This window comes from Rhagoletis zephyria, unplaced genomic scaffold, assembly GCF_001687245.7.
Source record: "Rhagoletis zephyria isolate East Lansing unplaced genomic scaffold, Rhagoletis_zephyria_1.1 Rzeph_scaffold_00107, whole genome shotgun sequence".
In the NCBI taxonomy this organism is placed as follows: Eukaryota; Metazoa; Arthropoda; class Insecta; order Diptera; family Tephritidae; genus Rhagoletis; species Rhagoletis zephyria.
This window is the reverse complement of record NW_016157191.1, coordinates 43,232-67,096: the sequence shown is the minus strand read 5'-3', so window position 1 is coordinate 67,096 and position 23,865 is coordinate 43,232.

Genomic DNA, 23,865 nt, shown 5'->3' with positions numbered 1-23,865 from the left:
TTTATTACTTTTAATATTTTTTATGCTGACAGCTTTTTGCACTTTTTTCTTATGGAAGAAAATGCGTAAAACCTTTTCAAAAACAATAAAAAAAACAACGCCAGTTTTGCAATCGCTTAAAATTTAATGGGTCACAATGCTGCATACTCAAAAAATTTCTAAAAAAATTTTCAAAAAATTTTAAATTTGTAATGCACTCAAATTTTAAACAAATCAAACACATGAATGGTGAACCCCGTCCAGTTTGGTATGGAACACCCCATATACATATGTACATACTCAGATGTGAACATTCAAATACATGCGTGCTAAATTTTTGTATGAAAATATTATTTTTAAATACGTTCGTATTTTTATACGATAATCAAATATAAAACGTTTATTTTTACTAAATATGCATTATTTCCCTCAGTGTGAGTATGGTTTTCGTACGTCGAGAGAGGATAGGGAGTTGTTCCGTCTGAAACTCCGTTTAATAGCAAACGGCTCGGAGAGGTCTTTCGCAAATCTGACGGAGCTCGGGGTATTGGTTAACTAACTGGTCATAACCGCCTGCGCTTTCACATGAGACGGGTTGCGTTTTTTGTCTTGAAGACAAGGAGACGTCGGAGCACGTTACTTATGAGTTATTGTCCGGCATAAGCCAAACTAAGACTTTAATAATTCGTTTCATCAACAGTCGATGTCCCTAAGGGCAGGAATTAATCTACCAAGAAACCTTTAGCTTTTATTAGGCTGGCTTTAGGAAACATCAGAGGGATACAGAAGATCTTCTAGGTAGCGGAGTCCCTTGGTGTTTTGCACCCATTAAATTTACATTACATTTTAATATAAAGTGACAAGGTGCCGAGGTATTTTTGTTAAGCAAACCAGCTGCTAAAACATAAAAAACCAACAGCCTAGTCATGCTCAAATATTCACAAAATACTTAGGTTTTTAGGGGTCTATTTTTTTCAAGTTAAATTCGTGTTCCGTTGTGTTTTCCTTGTGTTGTTGTATAACAAGTAATTTTTAGCAAAAAAAAGCCGACTTCAATTCCCATATAAAAAATATATATATATAATTTTTTTTCCTGATCCAATTATCGGATCTAAACCGTATTAGTATGGGACCACCTCTGAGAGACTACCTTTCGAAATCGATTGAAGTGGTCCAAAGTTATGCGGTAACATACATAATAAAAAAACATTCCGATAACCTCCTCCTTTTTTGGAAGTCAGTTCAAAATATAATGATCCCATTCAGATTATTAGATTAATTAAACAAAATTTAGTAAATGAAAAATTAACTTATAAGGTCCATCCAAACATGTCACTAGCGCAGATAAAAAGGAGCTAAGTCTATTTTTCTTAAAGCTATTCTATTCAAATATTTTGCAAGACTGAATACAATATTTTGCGCTTTTAAAGCAAAGCAAGACACCATACGAATTAGAAGAGTTCGATATTGATTAAAAGATTTCGATTTATTTTGGATTCATCGAATTTTCTGTGCTTCTTTTGGACTAAGTAAATCTGCATTTCACTGACTATAAACGGGAAGAAATAAAGCAATTATCTTAATGCTTTAGGAAATGAAGCATTTTTAATATCTTTTGCTTCAGTTATCAAATTATGAGATTTCACAAGAAGTGGACTTATTAAGATTTACGTGAGCTGAGTTTTTTATGAATAAAAATAGTTTCTTAGAGACTTGTTTGAAAAACGGTTTAAGCTTAAAAATTTTGCTGTGCATTTCCGCACAGTGGTCGGAATAGAGAATCTAGCGGGACAAAACTTTTTGAACAGGTTTGCGTTGATGAATTTTTACACAACTTCGTGCCACTGATTACAAATATTCATTCAGGTTTAAAAAAAAAAATTTCAAAATTTATTGAATTCGCTTGAGACTTGCTACTCCGGAGTTTTGGGCCCATGAATTTTTAAAATTCAAAATGGCTGATCCAATATGGCGGACAAATTATTCAAAATTAATTGACTTTGTTCAAAGCTTGTTAATTTGGGGGTTTTGGGTCGATAATTATGAATCTGAGCTCGAGTTTTTAAAATACAAAATGGGGTTCCAATATGGCGGGCAAATTAAAAAAAATTGGAATTCGCTCAAAACTTGTTACTCGCAGCTTTTTGGGGTTGTTGCCGCAGTATTTGGGAAACCATTCTGAAAATTGAAAACAATTGTATGGGTGTCGTAAACGCGCACAAAAAGAGTATATTTTACCTTAAATTCAATACTCCACAGAATTACTTTTTATAAATTTTAAGTCGGAACTCAGCGAAACTATTTAGTTTTTTCTATTTGAAAATACAATTAAAAAATTTCAAGTTCAACTTTCCACCAACTTTCCACGTCGAACTTACAGAGCTATAAAAGAAAAACTTTTTACTAAATTTAAGAATTTATGAAAAAATTTTCTATTTAATAGCTAATCGAAATCGCACAAAAAACTGTTTTCCTGCTACAGCTAACTGACTTGCATTGACTAGCCAACTTATAAACTTAATATTTTTTATTAGTGAAAGAGATCAAACATCACAATGTGAATCACAGTTATCTATTGTATTCAGAAGTAAGCCATGCCATTTTGACGCAATAAGCATGCCTTTGATTTTTACATTTTGTCCCACTAGTTTAGTGAATCCGACCTGTAAAAGGCAGACATACTTACCCAGCAAAAAATCGGTAATCGCTTTGAGTGGTAACGTATTCTAGAACGCATAGCGTTATAGTGCCTTCGAATTTTTTCGCTTCTTTTAGGCATTGCCGGTAATGCAAAGTAGAATGTCGTACAATATTTAATTTATTTCGCTTCTTTGTTTCATTTCGGGGAATGCAAAGTAGAATGTCCTACAATATTTTATTTGTTTCGCTTCTTTGCTTCATTTTAGGGAATGCAAAGTAGAATATCCTACAATATTTTTTTTTTATTTCGCTTCTTTGCTTAATTTCGGGGAATGCAAAGTAGGATGCTGCATCGTAGTCAGCTGAAAAATAGAATGAATATCCAAAAATTCTTTTTCTACCGTTACTTTCTGTGGAAATTTGTCTCGCATAAAAATCATGTTTTGCTTTGTTCAATTTGCAGCGAATTTGAAGTCAGTCAATGAAGTGAAGTACAAGAGTGAGGAAGTACAATTTTTAGCTTAATTAAATATTCATGTATGTACATACCGATTTTTAAGTAAAATCTAAATACCTATATTCATACATATGTATGTTTAAAAACTGATTTATAGAAATTTTAATTAATTTTAATCTTTTAAGACATTTTCTGATTTAAATTTTATATAAATAAGTATGTACTTATCTAGGCCTTCTACATTAGTTTCTCTGTAAGGCATTCTTTGTTCGCTTCTCTGGCTTCTGTTTATCCCTGGGTTCTTTCTTCGTTTGAAGGTAATGCTGCGGGTAAGGGCTTACCGCCAATGACATGCCCATGTTAAAATAAGGCCTTCTTGAAGCGAAAGGGTAAGCGATTCCTATCGCCTAGCTCGTTTCCACTTTCGTTTCTGTGGTAATCGTGTTTTTTGCTGGGTAGGTCCTGTAATCTGATCAGCAACAATAGAAGAGTTTTTAATGATAACATTTTTCGCTTATTTTATTTTCCAGCTCGGGTACTTGATATGCAGCTAAAAAGCATGCAAATAAAACTGGATAAATGGACTCTACTACCGTAGAATATATTAACATACTTCTCGCCAGCCAGCCTTTTGCATGATAATGAGATACAAACATACACATATACATATTTTTACCACTATTGGTAAAACTTTTTTGCTGCTACGCCGAATTAAATGGCGCAGTGAGGCGGCAATCTAATTTTGCTAATTTATATTTATGTGTACACTGTACATATGTGGATATTTGTATGCGAAAATTCATTCGGTAGTTATTTTTTCCATGCGTAATTCTATGCTCTGTGCAGCTATTGTTATTTGTTTTTATCTAATACAACTATTATTACTGTTTTGGCAATTATCATTTTCACTCATAATCCCAGCGCAAATAAATTAATTCTATGCATTTAATTAACAAATCCTTTTTAGGCGATAAAATCAATGTTTTCAACTACCAGTGATAAAAGTGTAGGTATGAATACAGAGTTTCACATAAATATGTGCTGTATCTGTGGCATTTTGATAAAATATTTTATCTCCAGTTAGGCCGTATTCTCTTTAAAGGAATATTTTATTGGGTTTCCAAAAAATAACATTTCTTAACGATTAATTAGCCGTAAATTAAAGATGCCTTTCCAAAGGAATCTTAATAAAAAATATAAAATGTTTGGGGGTATTTTTTTTTAGTCCAAAGCCACTTAGGTTATTTTATCAAAATTCCGCAGCTATATTCATACAGGAAATAAAACTCTAACTCGCTATAGTACATGTCGAATAAAACTTTGAAACGATTTTGGAGTTTTACTTTATGGTCTCAACCAATTTTTGGCCACGTGTTTCGAAACAAAGACAATACCAATTCCATACTTTTAAAGCTCACGCATCGGCGTAGCCAGAATGAAATTTAGGGTGGGGCTCGACACTATTAAGCTGGCATTTCAGGGTACTATTTTATATATATATAAGGAAAATTTGAAAGGTGCTCGAGCCCGCCCCCCCCTGCCCCTACCTGGCTACGCCCATGAGCTCACCTAAAGTATTTCTAAACTAAAATTGCCGATACCCTCCTTTCATGGGAAAACAAATGTCCCTCCTTATCAATGCTCTCATGGGTCATTGCCTTATTTTCATACGACTAGGAGAAGAAGAAAATGTGCAACACCTATTATGATACTGCTCAGCACTAACCGGAAGCAATTTTCGCTAAAACTGCTAGCGATACCGATTGAACTCACAGCATCGGAAGAGATGACTAACTCCATAAAGCATTACATCAAACATGTCTTGGCCTACATATGTTTAGAGGGGTGGATAAGCTATGCAGCTATTTAAATATAACAAAACCTCTACAGTGTCCAACATTTTTGTATTAAAAAATAAGAAGGAGAAGAACCTGTACCTAGAAGGTATTATCTATAAGTGATGATCAAGACCTAATGAAATCCTCCTATGTCCCAACTGGTTGAGTATTCATGTAAAAAATAGGTCCTATGAAAAATTCGAAAATGCTTCGTAATACACTCTCTTCCGTAATGAGGATGGTGCTTCAGCCCGGCAACACCAAAAACGCCTTTCGATGGGCAATGGGTGTCACTATTTCCGTCAACACTTGCCAAATTTGGTTTGGAGACAAACCGATTTCGTTGTTGTGTCGTCTCCAGTATAATTTCTTGTAGTTTCTATTTGTTCTTTACTATTTATAGGCATTCAAATGTTCGTTGGGTCTTAGTAAAGTACGTCTTAGAGGGTTTTTTAATCTAACCAGTTGTTGTTGTTCTATGTGTGCACCCTCAGGTAAAAGTCAGCTGTTTATACCTTCTTGATTAATTGTGGCCTAGTTTCGCAGGTAGATTAAAGTCCTCTTGGTTTGTGTATATGGGAGCTGTATTCCCTCGTTTGTGGTACTTGCAGGGCTTCTGCTCTAGTTTGCGTATAATAACCTGAGCAGTTCGAATAATAAATCAGATGCGGTGTTTATTTTCTTATTTAAGGTATTCACACACCTACGCGAATCAGTCGCAACGAATCTGCACCGTTTTGGATGCTACAGACGTTACTGCTTCGAAAACGCAAGTACGTACACATCTGTGCGATTTTATTGGAGTAAAAACTGTCAATTTATAGACCGACAAAAAATATTTTTCAACAAAAATAAAATTCTTTACCTTTCTACAACAAATATGGTTTGTTTTCTTACGTTCAATTTTGTTTTAATATTGTAAAAACTGAAGATAAAAAATAAAAATACAAATGAAGACAAAAATATTTATAAATATGTATAAAGAAAAAGATACAATTTGCGAAGGAGATTAAGAATGAGATAATCTTTGAAATAACAATAAATAAACTAAGCAGTTATTAAATATGCAAAAGGAGAACAAAAAGAAAGCGACTTAATATAAGGGTTCTGATAAAGCTGTTGCAATAAAATACAATTAATTTGTTTAGAAATTATATTGCAAAATTTTTGTCTAGCTTTTTAGCTCTCAGTTTTTTTTTTTTGAGTAGGTTACCATTGTGCTATTGTGGGTTCATTGCATGATTATTATGTCATATTATGAAATTTCATTTTCTATTAAAATATATCGACCCTAACCGCCAAAATAACGTAAGCAAATTTTTTTTCAAAATTTTCTTTTTGATGCAGAAATTCATCTATATGCTCTAGGAATATTTCAGCATAAAAAATTAAATTTTCAAAAAAATTTCGCTTACGTTATTTTAGTAGTTAGGGCTCAATATGTTTTTTAATTATTAAAATATGTTGTTTCAGAATGCTTAATAAATATACAAATGTACATACCTACACAGAAGCAAACTAATTTTACTAAGTAACATGGGCGAATCTCTGGAACCTTGCCACACAACGCTAATAAACGTAAATTCTTAAACTAGACACACGAAAATAAATTATATATCTAATGGTTTGAATTCCATTGAGGAAACATTAAATTTTTGTATGATTCTTTTTTCCCAAATGCTTAGTTACGAGTAAAAAACGATAATTTTGGAAAACTGAAAGTTAGCGATATTTCTACAGGCCGCGGTTTTTGCGCGATTTCAAAAACTTTCAAGAAAATATTTAATTGGTAAAGATTGGTGAAGTGGTTTTCGAGATACAAATATTTAAAAAATAAGTAAAATCGCGAAGCAATATCAAAATCCCGCAAGAACTTGCTGCAGCTAGTATCTTAGCAACAATTTATATAGTATTTCTGTCAACATTTTTTTTGTAAAAGTTTTTAATTATTAATATAAGTATATCTCATACATTTTCTTACGCATTGTTAAAACTAAATACATGTATATACACTCGTATATTAAATGCTTCACAAACCAAAAACCTTGTCTGTTGCATCTGTTACCAAAGCACTTCAACTACAATGAAACAATTAAAATTTTAAAACATGAAACAATGCAAAACCAACAAGAAGTATTTGAACTTGTGCATAGTATGTATGTATGTATGTCAACAACTATGAAATAACAATTGCCAGCGTAAACTGCAAGTGCAACATGAAAAGTGAACCAAACAACAAACAACTAAAGTACAACTTTTCAATTGAAATTTTAATAACAACAAGTTAATGACTGTAGCATTAATTTTTGTTTATGTTTCACATGTAACTCCAAATACTGAAAAAGTTTCGCTGTTTACAAAGTTTTACGCAGTTGAAGGGTAGTCAGATATCATACATTTTTGATTATATGCATTTGCATATACATATGTACAACAAAATCGCCATACAAAGTAGTGTTTGTTCTGAAGGGAGGGATTGCAATGTCAACTTGGAGACAAAAGTGTTTTTATTTTTATTTTTTATGTTCTTCTGAATCCTATATTAGCTGACAGTGAGGTTCAAGTGTTTTGCTTATGACTAGGGCTCGGAATCTCATGCAAATGCATGTTCTTATTGGGCATCTTCAAATGGAAATGGTTAAGTTATCGTTACGCAATTTCCTTTAAAATGGCATTCAATCGTTAGTGCATATCTTGCAAAAAAAAATACCTAATTTTCCATATTTTTTAAATGCAAGTGGTTTTGCATGTTTTTGCTTTTTTTGACTTACAACCATTTAAATTTAGTGCGAAATCTCTTGACAAAAAAAAGTAAGTGCGCCTGGGCCACACTGTAGAAGTGAAACTTACGTTACTTATCTATCTATACATACACACATCTGCTTTTATTATATTATATGCTTAAGGTTATATTTTTTCTCTTTTTTTCTATCAACTTAGATCCCTCTACCACTGTTCGTTTTAATAACATTCATGTTATTCTGTTTTTCCATTATCTTTATTTTTATCTTTATACTCTATCGATAACAAAATCGATTATAACGTCCATCAAAAAATCGATAACAAAATCGATGACAAATTCGATGAAAATTTCAATAGTAACATCGATAATACCTTTGGTAGCCAAATCGATAACAAAATCGATAAATATCGATAACAAAACCGATAAAAAATCAATAAATATCGGTAACAAAATCGATAAATATCGCTAACAAGGTCGATAAAAATCGATAAGAATCGATAATAAAATCGATAATTATCGATAACAAAATCAATGAATATCGATAACGAAATCGGTAAATATCGATAACAAAATTGATAAATATCGATAACAAAATCGATGAATATCGATAACAAAACCCATAAAAATATCGATTATTTTATCGGTAAGTCTCGAAAATACCGAAAATCTCTAAAATCCCAAAATAGTCCCCAGATTGAGTCTCTGTTGTCTCTCTCTATATCCTTTCCTCTTTAATTAATAATAATAATAATAGATTGGCGCTTACACATATGTTAGTGTTTGGCCGAGCTTCTTCTCCGACTTGTGGCGTGCGCCTTGATGTTGTCACACAAAGCGGAGGGACCTCCAGTTTTACGCCGACTCCGAACGGCGATTGTATTTTTATGAGAACCTGTTTTTTATGGCAGAAATACACTTGGAGGTTTGCCATTGCCTGCCGAGGGACGACCGCTGTTAAGAAAAAACCTTTTTCTATATTTTTTGCGATGTTGCTTTGACCAGGGCTTGAACCCAGGTGCTGATGAGTGAAAGCGCGCACTGCTTACCACTACACCACAGCGGCCGACCCGTAATTACCCGTATTTTATTTTTTCTTCCCCTATCTTCATCTTTTCTTTTATCAGTATCCTCATCTTCGTCTTTGTCTTTATTTTTATGTTTATCATTTTCTTCATCTACGTATTCCCCTTCACCTTTGCCCTTATATATAAGTAAAGAGTTTAAATTTTTTGCCTTATCTTTACGCATCCTTGTTTTTGTTTTCATTTTTACTTTTGCCTTTATCCTTTTTTTATCTATGTACGTAGTCACCTTTACTTTCATTCTTGTATTGGTATTTTTCTATTTCTTTAACCTTTTATTAGCAAATTTTTGTTAAATTAATACCACATGCATACACACAAGAGCACTTGTTTCATCCCCAACCATTTCCGTTGCACCATTCCCATTGCACCATTTTCGTTTCATCATTTCCGTTGCACCATTTCCGTGTACAATTTTCCTTGAATTCGCCAATTTACTCCGAACCAACCAACCGCCGCTAAAGAAGTTTCACTTCCAAAATTCTCCTTGGCCAAAAAATTAACATTGAGCCACTCTCTTCTTCCTCTGTTACATTCTATCTATATCTCTGATCAATACGAAATTACCCTAATTTGGGTCCTGAGACATAGCGACATGTATGGAAACGTGGCAGCGGAAGAAACTAGCAAAGAGCGCCTCCGCACTGAATGTGTCCCGCGGGGTGGACATGGACGCCTCGCTCAGGGAGATTAAGACAGAAATTACCAAAATTCATCATTTGAAGGTCAGGCAGAGATGGAACTGCACAGGATCTTACAGGATTACCCGGCAGTTCTGGGTGTCCTACGACCCACGCAAAACCAAAGCCCTCTTAGGAATGAGCAAAACAGATGCGTACAAATTTACTGCAATGTGCACAGGGCACCGGTCCGTTGGGGTGCATGCCGAAAGGATAGGACTGCCTTTCAATAGGTTCTGCCGCAGCTGCTATGACCCGGGCTCATAAGATACACTAGAAAACTTGCTGTGCAAGTGTCCATCCCTCGCAAGGATGAGGCTAAAGACACTGTGCAAACACTTCCTGCAGAATATTTCAGAGTGAAGCTGCCTCTCTCTGCACGACGTACTGAAATCTATTAAAGCCGCTAAATAGCTGTAGGTTGCACGAGTTGTGGAACCAAAATGGCAAACATGCTAACTGCTTATCACCAGGGTGACAATCCACTTAAACCAACCCCAACCAACCAATATGAAACGAACTAGAAATGAACTAAAGGAAGTCCCACATTAGTAGTGTAAACCAAGAGTATTAATTTTTTATTTTAACTTTTTTGTTTTTGTTTGTTTAATGAGAAATTTTATGTTTTCACATTTTGTTCTGCTGCGTGTTTTTTATCTTTTTTTCTTCCCGCTTCCTCAAGGAGAGTATTTTTGGGTTAAAAATTGGTTGGAGAATGCTTCAGGCTTGGGTCATTTGTCTGACCATCAAATAGTTTTTTTTAAACATGTTTTATATAAATTTTAATGTAAACAAATGAAAAGCACTAAAAGCCTGCTCGAGTTTCGACAGTAACTTGCACTCCTAGTTCATATGAATTCATAATTAAGTTTAGGCCAAAGAGCTACTTATATGAATTTACTTTTTCAAAATTAGAGATGGTTAGTTTAGCATCCCTTGGCTGCTGGTCAATTTGCCAGCACACTTTGACCTGCCAAAGGTCACTTTGTGATACCACAGAGATCTCTAAAAACCCATACTCCTCTTTGAACCATCTCGAGGGGTCAGCAAATATGAGCAGCCGCCGTCTACTGATCTTCCCGCTGCGCGGGACATTCACACAGTAAGTGCTTGATAGTCTCAGGTTCTTTTTGTCAAAACAACTCCTGCAGAAGGCATTAAGGGGCACTCCAAACCGCTCTGCGTGTCTGGTCGCAAATCCCATGGCTAGCGATACTTATCTCCTTTTCAAGGCTAGGTATGTAACATACCAACTTCCTGGTATCCATATACATATGTACAAGGCAAAGTACTCTGCCATCTCATTCAATGATTGGCTACCGTATACGAATTTATAGTGACGGTAGTTTTGTTCGGTAAGTTTTGGTTACTACCCTGCAGTGAAAAATTATCAATTGTTAAAACTAACCAACTTATAGTTAGCTTTTTGGCGAGATTTCGATTAATACCTCACTTTTAATTAGCTATGACAAAACCAACTTAAAGTGAATTGTAAAGTCGTGCAGGAGTAGTCCTGCAGACGCAATCGAGAGTTGGTTTTCTTTACAAGTTTCTATTAAATATCCTCATACAAAAATTACTTTCAATACACTTTTTTTCTGAACTTCGCAGATTCTTTTTCATATTCAGGACAAATAAAAGGAAGATCGAAATTTTATACTATCATTTTGAAGTTATGTCTGACGGTGTTCGAATATGGGGCCACCCAGAGCAGAATATGTAAACAAATATGAAATGTAATAAAGTAAATAAATAAGTAAATAAAAAAGTAAAAAAACAAAAAAATATTTTGTTTTTCTTATTGATATTTTATGTCCAAAAGTAGTTAGTTACAAGTTAGTTGACATGTAATGCAGAGGTATCCAGGTCTGAGTTTTTTGCGGCCATCGCCCCACAAAAGTAGTTAGCTTTTTTCGAACAAAATACACAGTTAATAGTTAGAACTAGTGTTCGCGTAAACAGACTAAAGTTAGGTATAAGCTAACGTCACTCCCTGCAGGGTAAGGATGGTGGTGTTTTCTAGCTTTGTAGTTCCTGCAGTGTTAGGGCGGCGTTTGAGCAGCATTGCATAGTATCTGTGGGTGTAGTTCGCAACGCACCACTTATACAGACTAGCGCCGTTCTACGTACCTTCTATAGCATGAGAATGGCAGTCTTTTTCTCTAAGATTGGCCACCAAATGACTACGCCATAGAGAGGTATAGCTCGGACTAATACAGTATATACCACCGTACTAGATTTGGGGGCATACTCCACTTCTGCAACTCTATTCTTCCAGTTTAGATTTTTTGCGAGGTTTATACCCAGATACCTTGCAGATTTGTTTAAGCATCGTGTTCGCTACCAGCAAGTTCCGAATATATGTACAAATAAAAACCCATTCTTTTGTTTTTATTTAGATTTTGTATTATATTGTATATTGGAAATAGGACAGACATTTCAATCGACTTCAGGAATTCAGTTTCGAATCTGCCCTTATGTACATATTTACTTACATGTATTCCACGAAATGTTTTCTTTTGTACAGTTGTTGACTTAAACCTTAACTCTTAAGTATGTACTTTTAATTTTATTGCCAAACAAATTTTATTTCCTCACAATCTACAAAAGGATGCTCGCAATGAAAATTCGGCAGCGCCAGCTAATAATGATTTATGAAATTTTATGGCCACTTTTATTTCTGCTCTCCTTTCTGTTTTATTACTAAATACGCTTTTCATGCGTCAATTGTGATCAAATCATATTAAGAGGATATAAATGTGTCAACGTGTTAATGTTTATACATACGCGTCTGTTTGAGCCTCGAAGGAGACATGGGTATGGAAGTATAATGAAAAATTATTGAACAAAAATACAAATTCTGGGAAATTATTTATTTCTAAAACGTTCTATTGTATATGTACTTATGTGATGATAAACATATAGTGAATTATTAGAAGCTACACACATTTAAGTGTACATAGTCTGTATGTACGCCTATTGAATTTCCTTAAGAATATGCACCTACATAAGTATGTCTCTATGTATATACATACATACATACATATGTATGTAAGACCACATTTGCGGATGTCTTCATTAGATGCTTTTTGTGAGCTTTTGTATCGTCTTTAGGTCATTAAATTAAATCAAGGACGACGATGCCGCAAATCATATAAAGTAAGAAAAAGCATGTGACTACAAGGGCGTGCGGAGAATGCGTAATCGAAGAACCCAAATGAAATATATGTAAACAGACATAAAACATTTTATTCTGATAGCATAAAAGCAAAAAAAAAAAGCTGAAAGTAGAGTGTTGAGATGGAGAAAAAAGCAATAATACATAAAAGGAAATTTAATAGCTATTCAATAGAAAGTTGTTTCATAAGCGAAAAAGCAACAAGCTGTAGCTGTTGAGAGATACATGAATATCTATATAGGTATATATGTACATATGTATGAATTTAGTAAAGAAGATTCTTTTTTTTTTTTTAAGTTACCGATACACGGGTACGCATCAATGGGGAGCATATAAGCTGCAGTAAAAGAAGGTTATTCAAATTATGTATGTATGTATGTATTTATTTGGTTACGTATCAATTTTGTAAAATTTTTCTAAAAGCGTTTGGTTCGCTTTTATGTTAAGCTAATTCAGATATTTCCTAAATAGCAATTTCATTATCGTGGATACTTTCCCATTTCAGAATCAATGTTAGCTTGAACATTTTTAAACTGATAATTGATAAAATGTCGCCGATACCAGACGAAAATGTTAGTTCGGAGATCCCTCGAAACTTATCGTTACCACTGCCTTAAAGAGTGAGGGTCTTACATGACACAATTTTGTTTACAAGGAGTCCTAGGCAGTCCTAGTACAACAGCATTCATACGAGTGAAATCTGCTTCAACGTTGAAGTAGCCATGAGTTTGTCACTTCCTGGCTGTTACGTAAGTATCAGAGTTATCTGACGCTCGGTTAATATTTATTTAGAAAAACTAGGAGTGCTCGGTACAGTCGAAAATCGACCGTTTTAATTCGTTTTTTTAAGACCCTTGGAGAGGTTTTCTAACCTAGCACGTTGATTAAGTTATAAGGTACAGACTTACTTACCGGAAATAGTCCTGCTTTAGAACTAAAACGAGACTAAAATTTATTTAATGTCTTTGAAAGTCTTTGGAGGACTTAGACAGGACTTCGAATTGACACATACATTCCACTTGGCGATAAATTGCGTTAATTTTATACATATGATAACTCAATGAATTTTAAAAACTAAAATCCGATAACTTAACAAAATTCGATACCTGGGCCAATCTCGATAACTGTGCCTTTTGAGGGCTTGATTAATTTCGATAACTCAAAAACGTTTATATCTCGATATAAATCTATAGCTCGATACACCTTGGATACCTCTATAAATTTCGATAATTCGGTTATTTTCATATGAAACTGCATATTTTTCGAAAGCTATAGAAAAATTTCGGTAGTTCGTTACATTCTGGTACGACGATAAAATTCAATAAGCTGTGATAACTCGATAAATTTGTATAACCTTGAAACTTTGATAACTCGATATATTTTTTTGAAAATTCCAAAAACTGTGACTTGATAAACGACAAATTTCAGTAAATCAATAAATATCGATAACTCGATAAGTTGAAAGAACTCGGTGCATAAAGATAACTCGATAAATTTCGTTAGCTCTATAAATAACAATAATTCAATAAATGTCGATAACTTGATAAATTATTATTTTTTTTCTATTTTTTATAGCTCGGTAACTAACCGTAAATTTCGACAACTAATATTCGGTGTCTATAAATTTTGCCCACTCAGTAAACGTGGATCAATTTGAATAATTCGATAAGTTGCGATAACTCAATAGACATGGATAACTCGATAAATTTTGATAACCCCAAACTTCTTTAATTCGATAAATTTCGTTAACTTGATAAATTTCAATAACTAATTTTTTTATGACTGAGCTTATTTCGATTCCCAATGAAAATGTTCAATAAATTTTCTTACCTTGGTAACTGGAACCCTAAGCAGACGCGTACGCGTGAGTAATTGATCAAGCGACTGCAATTGCATAACCAGAAGGCGCACCAATCAACTAGATCTATGAAATTGGGTAAGTATTTTGTTTCTTTTAACTCAGGACTTAGTTTATGTATTGGTGGAAACGTAAACTATTGAAAGCCTAATTAAAACCCGATATAGAGTTAGAGTATACTAAATTTTATGTTTACATAAATGGCAAAGGTAACCAGCAAGTACATCATTTATATAACTAATAGATGTGTCTTTGAACCAAAGCCAAGCAGCATATATATGTAGTAGAATTCAATTCTACCCAAAATGTAATATCCTTCCTTGCTGGACAATCATGCATACACTCACTTTCCGTGCGACATAATCATAGTACTTAATGCTTTTTTAGCCAATAGCTAGTAGGTGTATGTTTTAGTTCACAGCCAGCACAAACAGAATACGAACAGCATATGTATGTAGTTGCTAAAACCACGCAAATGTATGCACTCACTCACTTATTCACACATAATCGTACTTAAATATATATGTGTATGTATATCTAAGCAATATTTGATTTTATTGCCGCAGTTAGATATTAGGGAACGTACCCATACTACGTGACCCGTTCAGGGGGGGGAGGGGGATCTTCCAAATACCACACTTGGTCACAGTGGGGGGCGGGGGGGCTTAGGTTTTTATCACGTAGTCAATATCCACTAAGAAAATCTAGCGTTTTTTTCGAGCTACATTCAAATATGGCGCGCAGTGTTTGTCGCTTTTTAAACCCACAGATGGCAACACTGACGAACAGACGTCAGCTGATTGAACAACCATCGAAAAAACGTGCATGGTGGTGCGGTGGATGACGTGTCTCGCGTGCGACCTCTGCGGGTTCTCTCTAGGAGACCACAGGAGGCCTTGTGTGTCATAAAGGAATGCGTGGAGTGGATAGATGTCGAGGCTGTCAATGAAGAGATAATAATTACGTCTGAGGAAACTCCCGATGTTACCGCCCCCGTGATCTACGATGTATCCGAGTGGATTGATGCTGGGAAGGTGTTTGTTGAAGATGATTGAGATGGAAAATAAAGGTTAATAAAAATAACGGGACATTTGTTTCTATAATTTAAGTACTGCTTAAGATATATTTTGACATTTTATCTTGATAATATTTTTTCCACTTCTAATTATAGGTATGAAAGCACTCCTGCCGTCACGCAGCAAGCGCCGTGTTAATAAAGACAATTATAAGCCAAATATATTTTTTTTTTCAACTTTTTGTTAGCAAGAAATGACTCAAAACCATATTTATGAATTACTACGTGAAAACTGTAGGGGGAGGGGGGGGTCTTGGAATATACTACCCGCGGCCACCGAGGGGGGAGGGGGGGGTTAAAAATTGCAAAAAGTGGGTCACGTAGTATGGGTACGTTCCCTTACCTCTGTAATGATTATTGCAAGAGCGTGTGTGTATGTGTGCGGCCTTCCGCCAGCTGATCCTATATTGTGCGCAGGAGAGCAGCTGCCACAAATGTACTACATACAGCATAGAGTTTTTATGCATAAGTAAACCCAGTAGGAAATAGAAGCACGTAATAACGTCTCAACAGTAACTTAAACTTCATCCAGCGGTCCGTACCACTTCCCTGCCGTACTTACTTACTTTAACAAAGGCACGGATGCCTTATCAAGGTAGGAATTTACAGGGCAATTCCAGCAAAGAAACTACTTTATGAGATAACAGAAAAACAGTAGGCAAGATAGTTTGAAAGATTTTATTTATTATAGCAGGAAAGTCTTACCTAAAAAGCCCCCTTGCCCACTTTCATGATGAAAAGCTCTTTTGACAGAAAGACAGATGAACAGAAAGACGGTGAACGACTGTATTCTGGGAAGGAGTCTCACTCGTAGTCATACGTTTGACATGGTCGTCATCAAAAGGAAGAACCCTCATCCGAGTTTGGGTCCAAAGCCCAGCGCATAACCCATTACTGAGGAGTGCCACTTCTCGCGCTTCCGAATGAATATTCAGTTGCTACCCAGAGGATACTTTGTTTAAACAGCAGAAGCAGTGAGCGGCTAGAGCCGTACGCAGAAAAATCATTTTTAGCCACTCGCTGGTGAACGGCGATCAAATGGCCCGAGAAAGCGAGTAACTGGACGTTTCTGCTTATACTACGTACAGGAAATAAAACGTAAAAAAACGCTAAAAGCAAGTAGCGTCCGACAAAAGGAAAAAAAAACAATGTACCTGGAACACAGGTGAAAAAGTGTATATTCATCCTTTGTGACCGGAATAATTATATATTTTAATTAAATATTTTCACTCTTAATAAAAATTTTAATATAAAAAATATCAACAGCCTGTTATACGCAAAGTTTTTCATATAAAAACTAGTGGACGTACGGGTACCCTGGTATTGTGTTAGCGTAGGTGTCGACTTTAGAAGCTTATAGGCGTGGTAACACAGAACCGAATTTCATAAGTGACCACTCAAATGGCGCGAATATACTTAAGTTTTCACAATGCTCTTATAGTAGAGGTCATTTAGCTAACTTTTTTCACTTTTTAAATCTTTTTTATTAGATTTTAGATTAGATTTTATTTCCTTAAAAAGAAACATATTTTTATTTTTATTTCTTTTAATTTTTATATAAATACTTTGTGTTATAAAAATTAACCGGCTCCACTATGTTAAAATGTTTCTTTCATTGCTTAATTTATGTAGAAAATTTATTGCCAAAAGACAAAAAGAATAACACTAAGACCTCCCAGCTGGCAAACCCCTCAATTAGTCTTCCGTAGAAAGAAAAAAGCTTTCATGACAGTTGCCATAATTGACACTTGTCTTAGGAAAGAATTTTGTCTTCTAAAACACTGTGGTGAATTGAAAGACATTTGTTATCAGATAAACCTCTAAAAGCTCAGTTAGTCTAGACTTAATTTCCGTAACTTAACTCAATATTTTGGCCCAACCTGTTATATGAGAAACTGTGTTAGTTAAAACTTAACTTATCGTATGAAACTTAAGAACCTGTGGATTTTAAATTCTTAAGTTACCGCCTTACGGTAATTGAGATCGGTGAGATAATCAGGCTTGCCAGATTTTCGGTTTCGTATTTCTCAAAAAAAAACAAGTAAGAAAGTCTAAGTTCGGGCGGAGCCGAACATTAAATACCCGGCGCAAGTATTAAGTATATGTTTTCCACCTTTCCGAAAGCTACCGCTACACGATAAGCCGGGGTGTATAAATTTTAAGTAAATTAGCGTCCTTAAATTTCGAAATATTGCAGTTTCAAGCATTTCTGAAATATACCGTTATATGAAAAGCGGTCGTAATTTTAGTCCGATTTCAATAATTTTCAATACCATCCGTCCTATGCCCAAAAGAAGTCCACGTACCAAGTTTCGTTACGATATCTCAATTTTTACTCGAGTTATCGTGTGCACAGACGGACAGACGGACGGACGGACGGACGGACGGACGGACAGACAGTCACCGCTTAATCGATTTCTCTTTTCATTCTGATCATTTATGTATACATTTGTCTATATCTATCTCGATTCGTTTTGCCTGTTACAAACAACCGTTATGTGAACAAAGTTATAATACCCTTGTGCACAAGTGCGCTCGGGTATAAAAATAAAGTAAAACATACTTGTTTGCATTAATCTTTTTGATATGGCATTTTAAGCAGCAAACTGTCAAACAGCTGAAAAGGAAAACACAAAAACAAAATATTTCCGCTTCTGGCTTAAGTTGGCCACTTAAATAGTATTTCATATACTCTAATATTTCTAATTATTCTAAATTTCTGTAGAGCAATCGCTCGGAGTAGTTCGGCGTTCGGTAGTATCTTCGTGTGCACATTATTTTACAACTTCTTTTAGTAAGACATAATCCGAGGTGCGTTACTCATTTTGTGTTTTACTAATATACATATAGCATACATATAGCAAGTCATGGTAACAATTTTGTTACCAGAAGCTGAAATAAAACTTTGATTACCGTTTAAGTTGCTTGCCTATTTCCAACTTGGTACATCTACGGTTAAGTAAGACATTTGCAGCTTTAACAGCGTACAGATACTAATGGCTTTTAAATGCTATAGAACAACAACACAAACAAGGCAAATACTATACTCACACACTTGCATAAGAAATAGTTATGGTGGCTATCTTCATTTGTGTATACCTTTTCATAAGACCACATACATATGTGTGCGTATGTTTTCAGCTGTGTGTGCTTTCTAGTCATAGATACTTATAAAACTTATAAGACCAGTGGCATATGCATAAAAAAGCCATTAAGCATAAGCGAAGGCATTTACCAACTGAGAAGACCGCATGAATGCCTGCTCAGCTTAGAAGAAGAACCAAAGTACATACTTGCATAAAGGCGACTAATACAACAAAAGCAACAATTGTAGCAAAGAATGACCAGCAGAACAAAAGTAAAATAAAAAAAGTTTACATATTCACTAGAAGTAGCATTACATAAAAAAACAAGCGCTGACAATAACCACGAAGGACATTTTAAAAGCAATGACTTTAGGGTCGTCGACGATAGTTGACCGGTGGGGAGTAGCTAAAGCAAGCGGTGCGTTGATTATGTATGTACGTACGTATACTAGGATGTATAGCGTTAACCACAGGGGGCCGGTTTTGTGGTCGACAAGCAAGAGCGACTTTATTTTTTTATTTAAATTTTTTTTTAACTTATCTCTATTGCATGCTGTGACTTATCGATATCTTTCTTGCTTTATATGTATGTATGTATATATGTATATATCTACTAATATCTTAGCATCCTGTGTAAAGCTCTTGTGCGCACTCGAGTGTGAACAATGAAATTTAAGTGGCATGTTAAGTGCTATGTGTGTATTAGTGCATAGATATTATGGTTTAAGTGAGTGAATGAGTTTATTTGTTAGTGCCATCAGCCGCAAAGAACTGAAGAACACACTCTTAAACGTTATAAACTTAATTTACTAGTTCCAAGTAGGTGGCTTTAATTCCAAGACGTTAGGCTATCCGTTAAGATTGCTTTTAAGTGAATGCTAAAGGCAAACTGCTGGTTATTAAATATTGTTTGTTTGAAAAATTAGTTTATTCAAATGTTAGTTTATTCAAAAAGGGAGAAAATGCGTTTCGCTCATATCTTCAAAAATAATAAAATTCTTACAGTTCTTAGCAAATATCCGGAGTTTTCAATAACGTCTTCACCAAGGTAGTATTTGAGGGTCTTAACGCAGTCGTAGTTAGTTCTGCCATATACCAGTTGAAGGAAATTAATGATTAAATGGGTTTTAGCGGCTATGCCGGGGAAAGAAAACAGCGGCATTCCGCAGGGAAGGGAATTAAAAATGTAAGGAATCAACAGCTTTGATGATCCAGCCGTATACACTCGAGAGTACCATGACATGTAAACAACCATCATCAAAGCTAGTACATATTTTTTTTTTTAATATTTTACTTTCACTTCCAAGTGTGTTTCCAAATTTTAAAAAATAAATATGTAGATCTACATCTTTGGTATGGGTATCTCAGTGAGTCTAAAATAAATTACAAATCAAACGCTAATAAAAAAGTTCCAGGAAATCCAAAGATTTATGGTAGCCCAAAAATTAAAAATAAATGTTTGGCAACGAAAAGAAGAAGAAAAATTTCTTATACATTAAATATTGGACATACATTTTTGGCAATATTAAAAGATAACATAATATTTTGAAAACTTGAAATCCGTACAAAAATTTTTTTTTTGTATTTAAAAGCTACACACACAATTTTGAATATTTAAAAATTGGGCGCGATTTATTTAAAGTTTGAGAAGTGGACATACATATTTGATCAACCAAAAAACCTTCTCAAAATGGTTTTCGACACACTGAAGATAATTTTATATTTAAACACTAGCGAATACCCGGCGTGCTTCACTGCGCTTTAAAAGTATTTTTCTGTTGTTTGGTAATCATATCTATTGTAAGACTTATTTTATCAATTTGATTGAAGAAAATTTTTCCAACAGGTGGCAACACACCTCAAAAATATGTTCGGCAGTACAATTTCCTAAACCTCTCCAGTTTGATACCCATATTGCAATATGCAGTTATCTTTTGAATTTAAGAAAATTAAAATTTTAAAACTGGTGGCAACCTTCCACGAAAATGTTTTCATCTATAAGCCTTCTTAAATCTCTTTCTTTTCACAGCCATTTTGCAAATATTTAATTTATCTCATAAATTTACTTAAACTGCAATTCAATCAGGTGGCATCTCTCTAGTTTCTTTATTACATAATCATCGATAAAATATCTTAAATTAAAATATGGCTAATATACAGAGATGTCCAACCAAAAAATTATATCCAGGCTCCTAACCCAAATAACGTAAAATGTATGTCCAAATAACTATAAAAATATGGCCTATTTTGGAATTAGCAAAAAAAAAATTGGCCAATTTTTGAATGATAAAAAATTCATATCTTTTTACTAAAATTGCAATAACCTTCGAAAGTCCTACATAATTTGGTATATGGACCCTTTTCGTAGAGAATCGGAGTAAGCTAAGAATTTTTTTTTTAACACTTGAACTTTGATGGATTTTGGCGAGCCGAATATATTGACCTAAAATTGTTATCTTTCACACAGATTATTTTTAGATTATAATGAACCATTATTTTGCTATTAGCAATCAAAATTCTAAAAAGTGGATTTTCAGTCCACGCTAGTGTCCAGTAACCATCACTCATTAATTATGTATGTAAATTGAGGGCCAATCAATTCCTTGTTAAAAATAAATACATTCAATGAAAAAAAATATATATTATTTAGTACCATATGTACATATGTAGTACTTTCCGCCTAGCTCACATACCCCGCTGATCAAATAACAGTTTCCAGGTAAAAAAATTTCAGTAGAAAAGCGGTATAAAATCAAATAATAGTCTAATATTGCAACAGTCATGACAACAGGAGCAACAGCTACAACTACAACCACATTAAGCACCATCGCAGATCAAATTGTGCGCATATTAAAAAAAAAAAAATGAGCTATGGAATTCGCTGAAATGGAATGCTATCAAATAGTTATGCAAGTTATTGGTTGCTGTAAGGCGATTTTTGTTGCTATTGCAATTGATTCTTGCCTTACTTATGCATTTTTTTTTAATTATTAACGTACAGCGCCGGCCTGAAACAGTTTGCGATATTTTGCCAATCTATTTTGCTTATATCTATTTACCTATGTATCTAAATATACTATATTGTACGTATGCATGTGCAGTTGATGGATGTGTTTGATTTTCTAACAAAACGTACTTCAATTGGATGAGTTTACATCAATTAACGTTTACATGGTTTATTGAAAAGTTTTAAAAACGCTTTAAATATTTACTTCATATATTTTCTTCATTCATTTTGTTCACTCATTTTGTACATTTATTCGCCGCATTCATTGCCAGCAACTTAGTTTTTTTTTTTAAGTTTTACAACTACACTGGACACCAGCACATACATATGCATAAACCAACATTTTTTATTGCACATTTTGTATACGTTGCTGGTAGGGTAAGTATAAGTATCTATGTATATTAGGGTGGTCCGAAAAAAATTAAAGTCGAAATTTCAATGCTCTCACCTAGGATTGTTCAATATCGAAAAAAGTATACCCTTATCTTTTTTTTATTTCGAAATTAAAAAATCTTCTAGAGGTCGCTCAAACTTTTCGTAGAAATGTTATAGAATTCTTGAAAATCAAAAAATTTTTCGATCGGAAAACTCAGATTCTCTTCACGAGACCTTCAATAGCAATACGCAATTGTTTATTCAACCATTTTTTAAAACTAAGGATTTTTTATGGTCCCCCATTGCATTTTTGCATTGCATTACTGATTTTTAAGAATTCTATATCATTTCTACGGAAAATTGTTTTTTCCCATATGAAATACATGGAAAACTTTGAGCGCTTTGAGCTACATCTTTAAATTTTTAGATAAAAAATAGGGGTATATTTTTTCGGTATAGAAGAATCCTATGGGGTGAGAGCATAAAAATTCCGACTTTACTTTTTCACATGCATTTTTAGACCACCCCAATGTATATACTCGTATCTATGCGGTTGTAAGCAAATGCGTTCATTGACTCTTTCTTCTTCCTTTTATATGTATGTAGATTTTCTGTCGTTTTGACTTAAATCTCTTTCCACCTTGAGTTACCTCCTACTAAATTTTGTGTGCTGTTGTGACTACATATCTTTATGTTGACATATTCGTCACGTGTAACTGAATAAGTGGTGTATCTGGCAATAGCAAACAACTTTGCAAAATTATTAAAGTACACTTAAATTATGAAATTTTCAATATTAGACTTGCTAGTGCTACAGTGGTGCAATATCGGCGAATCTTAGGTTGAAATAGTTTAGCTTTTATTTTTGGTTAAGTGATATTTCATTTTAATTTTACTTTAATTTTTATTGACGTGAGACTTCTTTTGTGGTAGTGAAGATATTGAAAAATAAACATGGCGAATGCAACGAAAATCATGGGAATGGATGCGTCCTAAATGTATGCTTTAAAATTGATAAAGAAGAAGAAAAAAAAACCGTTTAGTGGCAAGTCAAAAATAAAATTTAGATTAATACAAGAATAATACAAGAACAACGGATGACAAGATGAACCATTCAACTACATCCTATAAAGGCTAAGATAAAAACAGATATAAGATTTAAATCAAGAGGAAGTTAAATACTTAAGATAAGGATATGTATTTAAATGAATTAAGATCAAGAGAAGTATAAAGACAAAAATAAAGTCAAAGCTAATGTTGAAAATAAAGATAAAAATAGAAACTATGATAAAGGTGAACAAACAGAGATATATAGATACTTATGCAGATATAAATATAGAGATAGAGATAGAAATAGAAATAAAGATGAAGATAAAAAACGGCCCGAGACGGAGAGAGATAAATATAAGGATACAAATAAAAAGAAAAATAAAATTGATGATTGAAGATTAATTTATGTTAGTTATGTTGCTCACCTAACCTCCCTTCAACTCACTTCCCTTCAACTCAACTCACTTCAATTCAACTCACTTCAACTCAGCTGTTTTTACGTCACCTAAATTCAGCTCTACTCATCTCACCTTAACTTACCTCATCTTGCCCCGTCGCGCCACAACTAACCTTAACTCATATCAACCCACATCTCCTTAAATAAGCCGTGTTCGCGTACGCACTATCCAGTAAATCCAGTACTAATTTTTCTGGTTTTTGTTTGAATTTTGTTAAATGTACAAATTTTTTCAAAGTGTTATTCAAAGTTTACTTCGAAGTGTCTGCCTACGTATTTATGCCCGCAACTTCGCACATCCCTAAATCCCCTACCAGCTTATATATACCCACTCCCTATTTCCTCACTTCACACAAACTG